The following is a 19,088-nucleotide window of genomic DNA, read 5'->3' on the forward strand; positions in this document are numbered from 1 at the left end:
TTGCCTAGACCACGGCCTTGCCCAACACAAGTTATAAATTCGGGCACCGCCGGGAATCGAACCCGAGATCCCAGGATTACAAGGCCAGCGTTCTAACCGCTAGACCACCTCATCTTATTATTATTTAGTGTTCTGTCTGACGACAGGTCCATATGAACAGGATCCTTCCATCCTTTTCTCGGACTGGGACCTGTTCATTTACGTTCTTGGCAGATGATCCAGAAGTGGTTTGCCATTGCCTTCTTCTGTGTGTGAATGGAGTAATTGTTGGGATGCCACGGAGAAACCGGGGAAGCCCCCGGAGGAAAACTCCGTGTTGCCTAGACCACGGCCTTGCAGGCCCATCACAAGTTATAAATTCGGGCACCGCCGGGAATCGAACCCGAGAGCCCAGGATTACAAGGCCAGCTTTCTAACCGCTAGACCACCGTGGCTCAAGCATCAAGAATGCCAAATTTAAATGTAAAATAAATGTACCCCGATTCACGCTTGTCGGATTCAATGAGGGAATCGATATCGGTAACATTAGGCAATACTAATTCTTAAAACTTTCAACTCCTTCATGAATAGGATACCTCAAAATCACTTTGCTCGTCCTATCTTTGCCACGTGAAATACAAACTCTGAAAAGAGCACAAGAACATAATCATCTACTCCATGTACTATTTTCAGTTCCTCAGAGCTACCAATCGATTCCTCGCTGATTGATTCATCATCGAGAGTCAATGAATCAGCTCCTCTTTCAGATGCCACAGGCTTGCTGAAAGGAACGGCAGAAATTCTTGTCATCTTTAGTTTTGCAAAGTGAATTTTATCCATTTCTGTGTCATTTCGACTATCAGTTAACATTGGGCACTTCCCTGGTTACCGCACGCGTTTAGTTTTTCCCTTGTTTTCCTGAGAAGAGTCTTTACCGCTGCCATCTTCAGAAACACAATCAGCCAACTGAATATTTGATAACGCAGGATAAGACACAGAAATATCTCCTTTTGTGCTGTTTCACTGTGCACAGTTTAGATTTGAAGCAAAATGTCTACGTAACTTAAGCACGTACTTGAGCTGATTTCAAAATTTGATTCCAAGTGGTGAAATAATCCACAGGCATAACTGAATTTTAATGGGAATCGAATACTTACACTAATTGAATAAAAATAAGCTTGTAAGCAGAGTCTTAATGCAAATTTCACCTACTGAAAATTAAAATGTGTTCACAATAAATAAACTAACCATTTTCATTGGACGTAGGGTTGTCAGGTCTAAAGACTATTTCCTTGGAATTTATTTTCTCACCGTTTATAACATCTGACTATATACTAAACCCCCTTCCTCCTTCTATAGTTACAGGAATAAGAATCTTGTCTCCTGTAGTTCGCAGAATCAAATATTAATAATTATCTTTGAAGATTTGATATTGGGAAGTCTCACTTGATTTTACCAAAATTTCTAGACCTCTGAAACGTTGGTTAACATCGACCAGACTACACAGCGCAATAACCCAGAAGACAGAAATCTTCATACTCTGATGACGGAGGCAGTGTGACCTCTAAAACGTTGGTTAACATCGGCCAGACTACACAGCGCAATAACCCAGAAGACAGAAATCTTCATACTCTGATGACGGAGGCAGTATGACCTCTGAAACGTTGGTTAACATCGACCAGACTACACAGCGCAATAACCCAGAAGACAGAAATCTTCATACTCTGATGACGGAGGCAGTATGACCTCTGAAATGTTGGTTAACATCGGCCAGACTACACAGCGCAATAACCCAGAAGACAGAAATCTTCATACTCTGATGACGGAGGCAGTATGACCTCTGAAACGTTAGTAAACATCGACCAGACTACACAGCGCAACAACCCTGAAGACAGAAATCTTCATACTCTGATGACGGAGGCAGTATGACCTCTGAAACGTTGGTTAACATCGACCAGACTACACAGCGCAACAACCCAGAGGACAGAAATCTTCATACTCATCGCCCTGATGACGGAGGCAGTAGGACCTCTGAAACGTTGGTTAACATCGACCAGACTACACAGCGCAATAACCCAGAAAACGGAAATCTTCATACTCACCGCTGTGAGAACCTCAAGTCTTACATTCAAATTTTGTTTAAAATCGTACAATAATTTTGGGCATTTTTTATAGCTTTATAAGGCAGTGAAGAAACTTTTCATTCTTGTGCGTCCAAGCTGTTTTGCATTCACGATAATGGTGATTATCGTAACTGAAAGTATCTAACATCTGAGTGACGGATACATGTGTGTTCTGTTGAGAACGAACACCACTTTCACGTGACGTATCGCGATGATGACGTACTTCTAAAACCATGACGCAAAGAGGAAATGAAAGGCATTAATTTGTTTGAGAACACTGTTGAATTATACGTGCCACCTACAATAGACCCGTTACAGAACTGATAAGACGTCGGTGGATAAACACACTTTTAAAAAATATTGTGTGTGTCATGGAAACCTCAGTTTATATGAGACAGATATAAAAAGAAGCCAGATACACCTTTATCGACACCACCAAAAAAGAACGACTGAAGGACAAGATTAAGAAACAAACTCAAGGTCCTCGCCATCTCGGACCGTTCGCCTTTGTGATTATTCCACCATACAAACACCCCCAAAGGACTTGAGGTGACGTCATCACGGCCCGCACAAGCCAATACCAGCGTATTATGGGGATTTACTACTTCTAATGTGAATCTAACTGACCTTTAGAACAATTTTCTAATAATAAGGTGTGTTAATTATCGCTAAAGCTTTATTCTCGAATAAAACCTTTACGAAAAGACACAGACACATTGTTCGAGAGAAAGAAATCTTCAGTTTAGGTCTTAGCGACGTGATTTCATTTCGAACTGCAGTAAACATCTTTAGCCACATGCGTCCAGGACTACTTTCGATAACAAGGGAAGGAATTGAAAAAGAATTGAAAGGGATAGAGGAGATCTTCTGCGCCCACTGCAAGACTGATCACTGTAGCCGATGTGGCTGTGACACATGGAGCGTAATCACTGAGACGCTGATGACATATTTAGTGTTTCATTTAACATGGCGGCAATGAATGAAATTGATTGCAACAGCCCCCCGGCCCCCGGCTGCAACATTCATTTGGAATTGCCCCCTACGTTAGAACAGCGATTTAACAAAGCAAGGCGAAATCCAACACGTCCCTGCTGACGTAACCGAATACGTCACAACAATCTAGGTCAGGGACGGCGTACTTTGGTACGTACTGTAATAGCCGCCACGGCTGATGAAATTTCTTTCGGGCCGTGAATTAGTCTTTTGCTGCAGAGGAAATGTCGAAATCGTCGAGAGCCCAGGGTACGGCGAACAGAACCGCGATTACTCTTTCTTCATTCCAATTTCTCGTGGTTTTCTACTTTCTTCGTTTCTTTATGTCTTTCTCTCTGTCCTTACCTCTAGCGGTTAGAACGCTGGCCTTGTAATCCTGGGGTCTCGGGTTCGATTCCCGGCGGTGCCCGAATTTATAACTTGTGTTGGGCAAGGCCGTGGTCTAGGCAACACGGAGTTTTCCTCCGTGGCATCCCAACAATTACTCCATTCACACACAGAAGAAGGCAGTGGCAAACCACTTCTGGATCATCTGCCAAGAACGTATATGAACAGATCCCAGTCCGAGAAAAGGATGGAAGGATCCTGTTCATATGGACCTGTCGTCAGACAGAACACTAAATAAATAAAAATAAATAATTTGTATGTGTCTTTCTGCGAGGGAATTTTGAGCTGCCATTATTTTCTTCGATATCCGACACTAAGATAAGATTATTACAACAAACGATGCGAACTATAATGCAGTTCAAAAGCGTTTGTCGCCCTGTCTTCTATCCAAACACATAGAAATCAAAATACTTACGACTAGAATGTTATCTGTTGTTTTGTATGGTTGTAAAAAATTGTCTGTCAAGTTATAGAAACAACACCGATTAAGGATGTTTGAGAATACGGAGTGTTTTTTGAACTTAGAATGTATGAAGTGACGGGAGTCTGGATAAATATGTACAAATGAAAACTCCAGAATTTGTGACCTTAATCAAATATTATTAGTGTGATTAAATCGAGGCGGGGCATATAGAGTGATGTGTTGTTACATTCGTTTTGGCGCAGTATCGTAGATGAGAAATGCCAACAAAACTTCGTTTTGGAAATATAGTAACCACTCGGAAGACATAGAAGTGGATGGTAGTATAGCACTAAAATAGATCTTCGCTAAATACGGCTTGAGGGTTTGGAATGGATTCACATGACTCGGGATATGAATCGGTTACGGGCTGTTGTGAACTCGGTAATGAACATTCTGGTTTCTTACACGGCGAGGACAAGGACGTCGATTCGTAATGGACATCGGCCCACTGCCATCTCTTTACAAATTCTTCAGAACGAACTGCGACTATAATATTGTCATTTCTTCTCATTTCATCGTTTAATGTTTCAAATTTATCACATTTCAAGTCAATATCCGTCGGTTCAGGCGCCGGCTCGGTTTTCTGACGCTCTCTATACAATCTGCATCGTTCGGCATTAGTCAATTTCGGCTTTACTTATTTCTTTTGAATTTTTCTTTCCAATGATACACGTTTCTTATATTTCTGTTCATATTTCCTTCGCAATTTCTTCGACATTATGAAAATTTTCTTCAACTCAACACACTTATCGGCTTATAACTTCACAAATTTTATTTTATCGGTTATTACCGCTAAATAATCTTGTAGATCCTGTTCTTCTCTACAAATCGACACCAATTTCAACGTCCTATCTCTTCGCATTCCAAAGTTACACTGCCCAAACTCCGCGCGGCGTCGCCATTTTCAGTGTTCACGCGAATAATAATAACAATATTGGCTTAATAAATACTGTACGTGACTTATTACAACTTGTTAGAAATACTGTCTATTGTGTAGCACACTGTTGTTCCTAATATGATACACTTACGGGCACGTGCCTCTGTGTGTCTGCCAGAAAGACGACACAACTGCTCGAGGACTCGTGCATGCATCACAGGCGACCTCAAAGATGTGGAAAAGCACGCACTGTAGAGTGCGGTAGAAGCCTGCCACCCCATCGTCTAAATCGACAAAGACTGTGTGTTCCTTTGACGCTCAGGTGTGCGAGGATAGAATAACAGCCAAAGACAAAGTCAAAATTACAGCCACTGCAATGATATTCATGAGAATTCCAACAAAATACATTTGAATAATCAGCAAAACAACTGAGACATTTTAAACTGTACTAAAAACAAAACTTTTTCGGACAAAATTAAAATATCAAAGCAGTTGCATTAAGATTTCTGTCTTCTGGGTTGTTGCGCTGTGTAGTCTGGTCGATGTTAACCAACGTTTCAGAGGTCATACTGCCTCCGTCATCAGAGTATGAAGATTTCTGTCTTCTGGGTTGTTGCGCTGTGTAGTCTGGTCGATGTTAACCAACGTTTCAGAGGTCATACTGCCTCCGTCATCAGAGTATGAAGATTTCTGTCTTCTGGGTTGTTGCGCTGTGTAGTCTGGTCGATGTTAACCAACGTTTCAGAGGTCATACTGCCTCCGTCATCAGAGTATGAAGATTTCTCTCTTCTGGGTTGTTGCGCTGTGTAGTCTGGTCGATGTTAACCAACGTTTCAGAGGTCATACTGCCTCCGTCATCAGAGTATGAAGATTTCTGTCTTCTGGGTTGTTGCGCTGTGTAGTCTGGTCGATGTTAACCAACGTTTCAGAGGTCATACTGCCTCCGTCATCAGAGTATGAAGATTTCTCTCTTCTGGGTTGTTGCGCTGTGTAGTCTGGTCGATGTTAACCAACGTTTCAGAGGTCATACTGCCTCCGTCATCAGAGTATGAAGATTTCTGTCTTCTGGGTTGTTGCGCTGTGTAGTCTGGTCGATGTTAACCAACGTTTCAGAGGTCATACTGCCTCCGTCATCAGAGTATGAAGATTTCTGTCTTCTGGGTTGTTGCGCTGTGTAGTCTGGTCGATGTTAACCAACGTTTCAGAGGTCATACTGCCTCCGTCATCAGAGTATGAAGATTTCTGTCTTCTGGGTTGTTGCGCTGTGTAGTCTGGTCGATGTTAACCAACGTTTCAGAGGTCATACTGCCTCCGTCATCAGAGTATGAAGATTTCTCTCTTCTGGGTTGTTGCGCTGTGTAGTCTGGTCGATGTTAACCAACGTTTCAGAGGTCATACTGCCTCCGTCATCAGAGTATGAAGATTTCTGTCTTCTGGGTTGTTGCGCTGTGTAGTCTGGTCGATGTTAACCAACGTTTCAGAGGTCATACTGCCTCCGTCATCAGAGTATGAAGATTTCTCTCTTCTGGGTTGTTGCGCTGTGTAGTCTGGTCGATGTTAACCAACGTTTCAGAGGTCATACTGCCTCCGTCATCAGAGTATGAAGATTTCTGTCTTCTGGGTTGTTGCGCTGTGTAGTCTGGTCGATGTTAACCAACGTTTCAGAGGTCATACTGCCTCCGTCATCAGAGTATGAAGATTTCTGTCTTCTGGGTTGTTGCGCTGTGTAGTCTGGTCGATGTTAACCAACGTTTCAGAGGTCATACTGCCTCCGTCATCAGAGTATGAAGATTTCTGTCTTCTGGGTTGTTGCGCCGTGTAGTCTGGTCGATGTTAACCAACGTTTCAGAGGTCACACTGCCTCCGTCAACAGAGTATGAAGATTTCTCTCTTCTGGGTTGTTGCGCTGTGTAGTCTGGTCGATGTTAACCAACGTTTCGGAGGTCATACTGCCTCCGTCATCAGAGTATGAAGATTTCTGTCTTTTGGGTTGTTGCGCTGTGTAGTCTGGTCGATGTTAACCAACGTTTCAGACGTCATACTGCGATGAATCGCCCTGATGACGGAGGCAGTATGACCTCCGAAACGTTGGTAAACATCGACCAGACTACACAGCGCAACAACCCAGAAGACAGAAATCTTCATACTCACAGCTGTGAAAATCTCAAATCTTACATAGTTCCATTAAGCATATTGACAGAATGTAAAGACACAGACTTCCCCCAAGAATTCAAAAATCACAAATCACAGAGATTACAAAACGCAGGACGACATCGAAAGAAATTTCGGAACGAATGAGGCCGAACCGGTTCAACCACAGATCTTCCATATGATGCCTCCAACAGCAATGCGTAGAAATCATTACAACTCTTTCGGGATTTTAACCGTTGTTGTTTCAGAATAATTTATTAGGACGCTTAAAGTTCAACAGAAACTTGATCTAGAACAGCGGTTCTCACAAAGTCCAATTTAACACATTAAATGTACCACAAACCAAATGCGTTCAGTGAAAACTGTCATTTATGTTAATATTAACTTGTTATTTTCTTACTTAATTCGCGTACCACCAATGGTACGCGTGCCATAGATTGATAAACATTTCTCTATACGAACAAAACAACTCTGGTTTGTCGTATTTTATAGTTATTATTGCGAAGGGACCAGACCATGTGCAACGTAGATCTCCGGCCACTAACGGGTTCATTGTCCCTCTCGTAGATGACAGAGAAGTGAATATTTAACACCAGTGGAATGATACTCACAGGGGAAAACCTAACAATTCGTATAATAACCTGTCCCAGTCTCACGTAGTCCACCACAAATACGACATTAACTGGCCTGGTCGCGAACTCGACCCTTCTACGTGTGACAAAGCACTCTGAGCACACTTCAAGATACATTTCGCAGACGATTTAACACCCCTTCAAGCTTAAAAGATATCGGCTGTGACATTTCAGTGTAAAATCTTTAAATTTCGTGATATGTGACGTCATGATGAACAAAGGGGGTGTGTTGTCCGGTGGCTGTAGTCATTTGTTTCCCCGTGACAGCCTTCCACCTGTTGCGGTGAACTGCCCCGTCGCGGGGGGAAGGAGGAATGAGGTGCGACAGAGTCATGGAGATGTGGAACAGTCAGTATCTCTGCGAGCGTGGTAAGCGAAGGATGTGAGCGCGGTGTTTCTCTTCTGTTTGGAGTCAGTGAGAAGGGTATAAACTCCCTCATTGAGCCTGGAGGAGAATTCTGTTCAGAGTCCCGGGATCATAACAGTAAGTCACCTGCTATATTTCCTACAACATTAACAGTAGTATAATCTTGACGGCAGGATCTATTTCATTACGTATTATAAAAATAATTCTGCGATAAAGAATTTGTTAAACAACAAAGCTGTCAGTCACTATAGAGGATCGTAAACGCATGAAAATAACGTTATTAATAATTGATTTTGTGTACTGTGAATAACAATACTTCCATTTCCGTCAAAATTCGACAGACTTTTATAACAGTACTTTTTAAAAGGAGATTTAAACTAATTAAGTAAGAACCGTGTTTATTAATACACGCCCATCTGACATTTCTGTCTGTTATAGACACTGGGGTTATATTTAATCCGCCCCTGGTGATGGCAAAATCTTTGACTTGTAATTCTAAAAATGTCAAAACATTGACATTCCTCCCGGTCATATATATATTAATTATCCGAACAGTCTAACCGTGACACTTGATTAAAAATTCAATTTCAATGGAGGAATAAGAAATTCTGTTATATTTATAAATACAAGTAACAAATGTTTTAATTAGGTTATGTCGAACGAGTAACCGCAGGAAAAATCCCACTTTAAAGGTAGATTTGTGGTGGCAGTACTGAATAGTTGCTGCAGAATTGTCGTTTGAGTAGCCTGAATTTCATTATCACGATACAGAAGTGAATTGTTTAACGGTGTAAACATTCCTGGACTGAAACAACGTGATTCGAAATTAATGGTCACACGGCACTGATTTACAGAATAAATTGGAGTATAAGTTACAAGTTTCTGCTTAAAAGGTATGAACGTAAGGCATAACTTAGGTATATTTATTTGGATTTGAAATTTATGCTCAGTGAATTTATAGAATTCAACACATAATTTGTTTGCTGCATTTGTTGTCATTTGCAGACGTAACATATCAGCCAGCCTATGTGACTAGTGTAAACTTCTGTCAACTTTTTTATCCTTCTAATTTTATATTTTCTTCTGGAATTTCTAGTAAGATGATGTCCCCCCCCCCCCCCAAGTCTGCAGCTTCCTAATTAATAAGCCCACCCTTTGAAATAATTTCTAACTAACTAACTAGATGGCTTACCGAACCCGAAGGTTCATCACCGAATTAACCAAAGCCCTCCACCGGACCCTGTCCTGGGCCAACAAAATCCAGTCTCCTTCAACTCCTATCTCCCATAGATCCCGCCTGACATTATCCTCCCATCTACGTCTAGGTCTCCCCAGCGGTCTCTTCCCCTCAGGCTTCCCAAATAGTGGACCCAACCAACCAGATGGCTTACCGAACCCGAAGGTTCATCACCGAACTAACCAAAGCCCTCCACCGGACCCTGTCCTGGGCCAACAAAATCCAGTCTCCTTCAACTCCTATCTCCCATAGATCCCGCCTGACATTATCCTCCCATCTACGTCTAGGTCTCCCGAGAGGTCTCTTCCCCTCAGGCTTCCCAAATAGTGGACCCAACCAACCAGATGGCTTACCGAACCCGAAGGTTCATCACCGAATTAACCAAAGCCCTCCACCGGACTCTGTCCTGGGCCAACAAAATCCAGTCTCCTTCAACTCCTATCTCCCACAGATCCCGCCTGAGATTATCCTCCCATCTACGTCTAGGTCTCCCCAGTGGTCTCTTCCCCTCAGGTTTCCCAACCAGTACCCGGTGCACACCTCTTGTCCCATCCATGCGCGCTACATGCGCCGCCCATCTCATTCTTCTCGACTTAATCACCCTGACAATATTGGGGGAGGAGTATAGATTTTTAAGTTCGTTTATTATGTTTATTATGTAGTCTTTTAAATAATCTCTACAAAGGTAAAAGTATCTAATTTTATTTTGAAGGAAGTTTCTCTCGCTGCGATACACACATCACTATTTGAAACGAATAGGTGTGTCGTACACACGAGATTTATTAGAACTGAATACAAAATTTTGGCTGGAGGATGTGAGATTGAGTAATCTTTCTCGAGATAGGAATCGGTGTCAGGCTGTTATGAACAGGATAATGTACTAAAGGAATCTCGTGTGTAGCGAATGTAAGTTCGGTGGAAATAGCTAATACTTTGTTGGTACTCCGTCGAATACGAATTTCAAGACAGCAGAAGTACATTCAGGCGATACATAATCGTTTTTAAGCTCGGAGCATACGAAAATACAAACAAAAATCAGATAATACGCAGGGTCGAACGGAAAAGTTCCAAATTTTGTAACGAGTACATCGCTAATCAGCATGAGGACATGAACTGGAATATTCCAAAGGCCTCATGGAATAAGATTTAGAGCAGAAGTGATGTTCAGATCTTGACGACAAAATAATGTCCTTGGGTGTAACCTGCAATGTTATTATGGTGTTTTCCAAACTGTCGGACGCGTACCACCGTTGATACTCGAAAATATTTCATAGAGGCGACGGAAAATAAGTCATAAGTAATTGTTCAAGAGTTCCGTCTGTTTTCAGATGAACACAAATGAAGACAAATGAAAAAATTAGTTCCTTGTAACTTGGTTTGTTGAGGAAACGGAAGACAGTGTATTATCGTCTATCTTGCGGTCTAGGGCGACTGTTTGTAATGACAAGTCTTTATTCAGTGTAAGTCGTGCTATGGACGTATTGTTTGATTGGATTACAAAATAACAGCGAACTATTAATTTGATTACCATCCATAAAATTCTTGATTCACGTGCATACGGTTGTTTCATGTTTGCACAGTGTCTGTATTTTTAGGTATTCTTATAAACTAAACGAGTTCATCACCTTCCATTAAATTCAACTTTTAAGACTGTCGTATAAAATTGTCGGCCTGTTGTCAGTATTTTGAAAATCGAATTGATGTAACTGGAATTTTTCATACAGATCAAGACAAACTATAACGAAAATAATCTACGTTTCTCGATGGATCGAAATATATTTCAAATTGCAATTCGTAGAACTAATTAAAATAAACATTTTGTAATAAAAACTTACTTGATGAAGATAACGACAGACTTGCCGATTTTTCAGAAAATATTATTCAACGTTTTTTCAATGGAACTGTTTATATTGACTCCGAGGTCGTCCGTTCCACGAACGAGTCTCGCCCAACTTACGTCTCCAACGATATTTTTCCTAAACAGTTCCATTAAAAAACGTTGAATAATATTTTCTGAAAAATCGTCAAGGGCTCGTGTCGTTATCTTTACGTTCCTATATAAATAGACCCTATATTGACTCCGAGCTCGTCCATCCCACGAACGAGTCTCGCCCAACTTACGTCTCCAACGATATTTTTCCTAAACAGTTCCATTAAAAAACGTTGAATAATATTTTCTGAAAAATCGTCAAGGACTCGTGTCGTTATCTTTACGTTCCTATATAAATAGACCCTATATTGACTCCGAGCTCGTCCATCCCACGAACGAGTCTCGTCCGACTTACGTCTCCAACGATATTTTTCCTAAACAGTTCCATTAAAAAACGTTGAATAATATTTTCTGAAAAATCGTCAAGGGCTCGTGTCGTTATCTTTACGTTCCTATATAAATAGACCTTTAATGCGTACTCCAGCAAAGCCTCGTCGTGCGCAATAAATAATTCGTTTTGTTTGTTCTGTTTACGGTGGAACGTTACCTAAAAACGTGATTTTTGAACCGCATAGAAAAATTTGAATGAAATTCGAGTGTTAGTGATAACTGTGATGAAGTTCAGTGTATACCAGTCAAGCGTCAGGACCAAATTAATAAACAGTACATAAGATAACAGCAGCAATGAGAAAGGAAAGAGGCCTGGTGTGTGATGAAGATTATCTCAAAATGGGATTTTCCTGGACTGGCGACGAGTCAGAACCTAACCTAACCTAACCTCAAGCTCCCCTTCGATTACAAGCATTAAGAATTCCATGGTAAACCAGTAGAGGTTTTTTTTTCCAAAATACGAGCAGGGATGTTCAAGAATTCAAGAAATATTGCTCAGTGGGATGGATGGAGAAACGTTTTTCTTACTGTGTATCGTACTAATAGCAAAGTCCGAAGCTACTGAAGTGACTGACGAGATGTTGATAAAACCTGCTGCCACAGTAATGGCGAATATGATGGAAGGAACAGAATCGATTGGCTGAGTTCTTATTTCAAATAACACTGTACGTCGTTCATCACAGATATGACCGTCAGAGTCACTAATGTACTCTGTTAAGGCGATAAATCTACAGATATTGTGAATGAAACTAATTATCTTGTTTTGCCAACGTTTGTCAACAATTACATCTGGGGAAGCTGTTATCAAACTTACTGATGACTTTGTCAAGGACTGCATATTGGATTGGTGTTAATGTTTTGGGGTAAGCAAAAATTGTGTCGTAGTCATGACAGTGTTGGGCAAGGCCGTGGTCTAGACAACACGGAGTTTTCCTCCGGGGGCTTCTTCCCCGGTTTCTCCGTGGCATCCCAACAATTACTCCATTCACACACAGAAGAAGGCAATGGCAAACCACTTCTGGATCATCTGCCAAGAACGTATATGAACAGGTCCCAGTCCGGGAAAAGGATGGAAGGATCGTGTTCATATGGACCTGTCGTCAGACAGAACACTAAATAAATAAAAAAGTCATGACAGGGGTAGAGGTCGGAGGAGTTGTTGCACGCATTCATATCGTTGCCGGGTGATCATGACTCACCCCCCATCTAGTGCCTAGGTTGAGAATGCCAACCAGGACATACCTGGAGATCTGAAGAAAGTGTCGTACTGTTTCAGTTGTCTAGTTTGTGAAAGGCTGGTCACTCAATGTCCGGATTTGCATTCAACTTTGCCTCGGGATGGGCGGTAGCTTCCAATTTCACACCAAAATACTGTACCCGGGACCGAACTGTGCAATCTGCCTCGTACTAACTTGAGGGAAGAATTAAAAAACGGACGTACTTTGTAAGCCAATGGCATTATCTGCACAGGACATGACAGCGAGGTGCAAAGAACTGCCTCTGGGAAATTATGTTTGTAAAATTGACAGTGACCTCGCCCATTCTCGTTCCCCTTGACACTTATAACGGTCTCTGGCGCAGATTCGACCTGCCTACAGTATGTTTCCTTCCGTTTGAGCTCTAACAGAACTCCACGATTTTCTGGATAAAATCTATAACCTTCAACACCGCTCGCGTGACTTGGAGACAACTATGTAAATTAGCATGCATTGCATTATTTTTGATCGCTGTAACATTCTTAATACCTAATTCCTAGGCAAGGTGATACAGACCTAGCCGGATGATGGCAATATTGGAACTATGGGTGCAAACAACTTAGTCGTGATGAAACAGATTCCTTTCCGTACCTTCATGATTTCGTGGTCGCATCAGGTGTAGACCTGTGTATTGTGATGTATTGCAAACTGTGAAAAAATGCCTGGTAGGCATGAAGAGAGAGAATTTCCCTGAAACGGACTGCAGTTTTTTGTGGACAAGAAATTCTTCCCTCGTCCATGTTCAGACATTACAAAATAACCTCTAACCTTCAGAAAGAGACCAGCTCTTGGAGCTCGCTTCAACTGGCTTCATGAGTACAGCGTTTGAACAGAAAACTATATCTTTTATTATCCTTTTCGCACCTCGTGGAGCATAGATGCCTCCTTTTGGAGGTTATTTAATCCGCGGACAAACATCAATACCTTGAATAAGATTCGAACCCACGGTCCCAGTGTCTAACCACTCAAGGCCAAACCCTCAGACCGCGCAACCACTATCACTGGCTTATATAATTTCTTACAAACCATTAATTTGATATTATAGCTAACAAGGTATGTAATTAACGTGATTTATGTTAATTTACCACCACGTGGCGTTGCGTGGTGATAAGGCTTGTAAATATCATGTACCTGTGCATTTTTTTATGCAATTAAAACCTAATATGGACTCCTTGCATCCGGAATAGAGAGAGAACGGCTAGAAACTGGAAGGCAGAAGGCGTTTTCACGTTACGTAAAAGGAGAACACGGAACGGTTCCACATGACTCGAAAATATCCGAAAGGAATTGGCAAAACCAGAGAGAACGAAACAAATCAGATGAAATGAATTTTTTAATATAAAGTCGTGCTTTACACATAGGTCTACGCGAAATATGTTGAAATTCAATTGACGAAGAACTTACGAGCAGATTAGTCCGCTACTACGCAGTTGAGAGCGTTTATTCTGTAATGTAAAAGATTACACGTACAAAATTATACTGCCTGTTGTTTTGTATGGATGTGAAACTTTGCATCCCGCATTGAGGAAGGAACGTAAATTGACGATGATTAGAAAAAGGGTGCTGAGGGAATTGTATGACCCTAAGATGCTTGGCAAAATTGCGTATAGAAAATCTCAAAATTTGCACACACAAAATCATCAGGACGTTGAGGTCTAAGAAATGATAATGGAGACGTATGAAGGAAGATGGAGAAATACATTCAAATTCGACAGCAAGTTGAGAACGCTGCGATATTTTATTAACTTCTGGTCACGTCAAAAGATATCAGATTTTTTTTTAAAATTTTAGTTTGCAACACTACAAGCTGACAAATGTTAATAATATGACAAATTATTTTTGTATTGACAATTAACCTCAAAAATAGTCACTACAACTTGTCCTTCTATATTCCTCTTACCCTTCGCCCTTTATCATGTTTTCATCATCTACATGGCCATTTTTATCCCTTCCTACGTTTAGATAAAAGTAAAATGCCAATTCTTTTCTGTGCTTAATAAAGGGCCACGTTATGAAATGTGTGGGAAGTTGTTTACCTGGGAGCTATGTGGTTTGTGGTGAGCTTCATGCTCAAGTTGATTCATTCAGTGCAGAAGACCCACACATAGCAAAATCTGTTTTTCGCAGAATTTCATGTTTCCTCCTCATATTTCCATTTCGGAGAGGATTGAGTTCATTACACGTAAGCCTTCGTGCACATACGTTATATTTCAAATTAGGCCTGCGTGCTACTTGTGTGTGTGTGTGATCGATATTTATACCACATGGTAGGAGACATCGCAAATGTAATTCGTAAATCCCAAAGCGAAAGCCGGTTTCCGTATAGATTCAAACCAAACAGAGCATGTGTTTGGAGTTCGGAGTGGTAGCCATTGAGCCACGACGTTCGTCAAGGATGGCGGAATTTTATCTTCGCCTTGTTTTCAGTAACTTTATACAAACGGAACTAACATCATTTCAGCACCACAATCTCCAGTTCCATCCCAAACATGGAATACGAATCCACAGCCGTGTTCCTGCCCCTCCCCGCGGCTTACCGCAACAACAGATGTCAGTGTGGTTCATAACCACTTTCCCTAGAAACATAAAACCAGTGCCCAACACAAACGAATAAAAAGTTCTACGTTCTTGCTAGTTTCCAAACCTCATTATTATTTGCACTATTGTAAAGTCTTCTTATATGTTTACCGACGTTTCAGAGGTCCTTGCTGCCTCCATCAGGGCCATCACCCTGATGATGGAGGCAGTATGACCTCTGAAACGTTGGTAAATATCTACCAGACTACACAGCGCAACAACCCAGAAGACAGAAATCTTCATACTCTGATGACGGAGGCAGTATGACCTCTGAAACGTTGGTTAACATCGACCATACTACACAGCGCAACAACCCAGAAGACAGAAATCTTTATACTCTGATGACGGAGGCAGTATGACCTCCGAAACGTTGGTTAACATCTACCATACTACACAGCGCAACAACCCAGAAGACAGAAATCTTTATACTCTGATGACGGAGGCAGTATGACCTCTGAAACGTTGGTTAACATCGACCATACTACACAGCGCAACAACCCAGAAGACAGAAATCTTTATACTCTGATGACGGAGGCAGTATGACCTCCGAAACGTTGGTAAACATCTACCAGACTACACAGCGCAACAACCCAGAAGACAGAAATCTTCATACTCTGATGACGGAGGCAGTATGACCTCTGAAACGTTGGTAAACATCTACCAGACTACACAGCGCAACAACCCAGAAGACAGAAATCTTCATACTCTGATGACGGAGGCAGTATGACCTCTGAAACGTTGGTAAACATCTACCAGACTACACAGCGCAACAACCCAGAAGACAGAAATCTTTATACTCTGATGATGGAGGCAGTATGACCTCCGAAACGTTGGTTAACATCTACCATACTACACAGCGCATTAACCCAGAAGACACCCATCTTCAGACTCACCACCGTGAAAACCTCAGATCTTACTAACATAGCATTGCAATGCATATATTTAAACCCCGATAAGATTACGCAAATCCTGAATTCACAAACACAGGCCTATTTTAGATTATCAACATTATCAACAATCTACACAACTTTTATTTTAAAACAGTGTCTTTTGGCGGAAACATATTTTGGCACACACACACACCATCATCAGGCCAAGTGCACTGAAGTTCTATACATTTTGTGCTAAGCTCCAACGTAACATCACTGACAGTACACATGTTCTGGTTGTAGTTTGGCCTCTGTTTTACGATGCAGACTACTGGACCACTGAACTTCAAAAATTGAGATGATGAACTAAAAGGAATTTGGGGTTGGACTGACCTTCACTAATAAGACATTGCTACGAATATCTTGGAAATCAGCCAGTTGGTTAAAATGTTAAAAGCACGGGATATCTAAAGAGAATGAGTTTACCTATAACGCTGTCCTTGATTCCTGAAACACGTCTGTAAACTGCAAATCATCATTACAGTAAAAATTTATCTTTAGCTTTGCAGTAAAAGTTTGCTCTCGACAGATTCTTAAAAGAACAATACTGTATGAAGGTCAGAAAATAGCTTTAAAAAATTATCAGTAATTTTTCCGGCAAAGTTCAATAACTGGCCTGTTATTGTGATAACAGAAAATATACTGTACAATCCCCTCTCAGAGCCGTTGTTTATGAATTCTTATGCCATCATGATAAGAAGGAAATGTTCACTTCAGCTATATTTGATTTACTTCATTTTAAACAGGTTGTATTGTTACCACGAGCATACAAGATGGATTGACATAATCTGTAGACAAGGGCTTATCGGAGCAGAGTTCGTGATGATAAATTGCAAAAAATATCCTACGAATAGGACGTTCCCTGATAATAGTCACCTGCTTTTGGGGGGGGGGGGGGGACTATAGGGCTACGGATCGTGGGAATAATTTATATATACCCGCTTAACTTAAGTCCTGTTCCTGGTAATGCTCCTTAAACCAGTTACCTCATAGACAGATATGTCTATTGATCGATTAGAAGAACTTTAGAACATTAGTTTAGGGATCTGCTGTTAAAAATCAGAGCTGAAATCAAACAAAAATATTTGTCACACGTATAATTTTCACAAATATTACTAAGATAATCAAGTTAGGGAGGATGAGATGGATGGGTATGTACCATGAGAGACATAATACACACGGAAGTTTGGTTTAAATACCACTAGGGAGACCTAGACATACACGTGCAGACAATATTAAAAATGATCTTAAAGAAACAGGCTATGGTGTAAAGATGTGAATTGGTTTCATCTGGCTTTTAGAGCCAAGTGGCGGGCTGTTGTGGACCAGCTAAGCTAATACTGTCTTTTCCACAAGTATTTCGGTCTGTGGAGTGCAAGAGTTGCAGTATCCCATGCTTAGTTTATCCTGCTGTTAAGAAGATAAAGAGTTAAGATATTATCAGAATTAAGAAAGAAATACATTACGCGTTTATAGCGATGTTTTGGTTTAGTCAGACAAACAAATCGAGAAAAATACGAAAATCGTTGTCATAGTATTTGTAGAGGTAGTCGATATCATAAATTACAAAGCCAAGAACCATGTCAGACAGTTTATTCCATTTATTACCAAGGAGGACACGAAACAGTAATCTCTATTATTAATGGTTATTTGTAAATACCTTATGATTTTTCATGACCTCGTCTTCAGAGCCGATGTTTTGTGAGAAAAACTTGATCTCTGAGATCACTAAACGGAGGTAAATGGAACATAACGTCAGGAACCGGAAGTAACCTCATTTTTTCAATGACATTTCCCGAATTACGAAACATTCTAACATAACCTCACTTTTGTTTCTGCCATCAGCACACTATCCTTGTATACAAGCAAAATCTCTAAGAAATGCTTTGTAAATGAGACCAAGGTCAGAGTAATTATAAACTAAAATATATTTGTATATTCTTTTATCCTACAAACTGACGACTACAATGGTCTTACAAATCACGATTATCTTGTAAAATTGCATTTCTGACCTGAGAACGTCAATGAAATACTGTTAGAAGTAGGATGACATTGAGAAACTGATCCTATGAATTCTGCCAGGCTTCGTATTGAGTCTAATGAAATGTTTGCACTATGACGTATTTAACTGTCCGTCATTACAGCGGTAATAATTTCATTGACCACTTCCTGACAGTAATGTGACCAGTCCAAGGTTTGATGGTCTAGGTTTTGTTGACGGCGGGGACAAATACTTTGTCTTCTGTTCTCCGTGTTCCTCCCAGTCACTGGGGTAAAACGGCTGAAGCGTGGATCTAACCAGAGTTAAGTATACGTGGTGATTTTCTGCCATGCCCCCTACAAACATTCATGACGTCCTACATAGTAACAAAATAGACAATGAAAACTTTCAGTCAAAATTACTGTTTATTTATAAGAATGAGGGTCCTTTACCATGTGGTAGTTTTAACATATAGTTTTAAAGCCCAAGAACTGGATTAGATACTTAAAACAGCGATGATTTCCGAATTTGGATACAATACTTTTATTGCGTTCAAAAATGTGATATTTGGTGTTCTGGATCGTGGAACTGTGAACTCATGTAGGTGGTTATCAACCAATCCACGCTCCACATTCCACTTCAAGGACGACTTTCCTTGACTCCCTTACCACATATAGTGCTGGTGTGGGAAGAAGCCTGGATAAATCGGTCATTGTAGAAACTGGTTGAGTCTGGACAACCGAGGTTTATTTCCCGGAGAGGTCAGAGATTTTCGCCATGTCCAGACCAACTGCAGAGCCCCACTGGGGACTACTT

General features: G+C 40.9%; 2 protein-coding genes across 3 annotated transcripts in view; one reads left to right on the forward strand and one right to left on the reverse strand.

Moving 5' to 3' along the window:
• LOC110836960 (UDP-glycosyltransferase UGT5) overlaps positions 1-19,088 on the reverse strand; it is a 183,366-nt gene that overhangs the window by 85,623 nt on the left and 78,655 nt on the right. The gene's annotated exons all lie outside the window — the stretch shown is intronic.
• LOC110836955 (uncharacterized) overlaps positions 7,950-19,088 on the forward strand; it is a 77,504-nt gene continuing 66,365 nt past the window's right edge. Inside the window, exon 1 of the mRNA XM_022078709.2 lies at positions 7,950-8,089. The gene's annotated coding sequence lies outside the window, so the exon portion shown is untranslated. The remainder of the gene's footprint in view (positions 8,090-19,088) is intronic.

The sequence above is a fragment of the Zootermopsis nevadensis genome, unplaced genomic scaffold (genome assembly GCF_977971745.1).
Source record: "Zootermopsis nevadensis isolate Lab colony 2312 unplaced genomic scaffold, Znev_1.0 Znev_ptg000013l, whole genome shotgun sequence".
NCBI lineage: Eukaryota > Metazoa > Arthropoda > Insecta > Blattodea > Termopsidae > Zootermopsis > Zootermopsis nevadensis.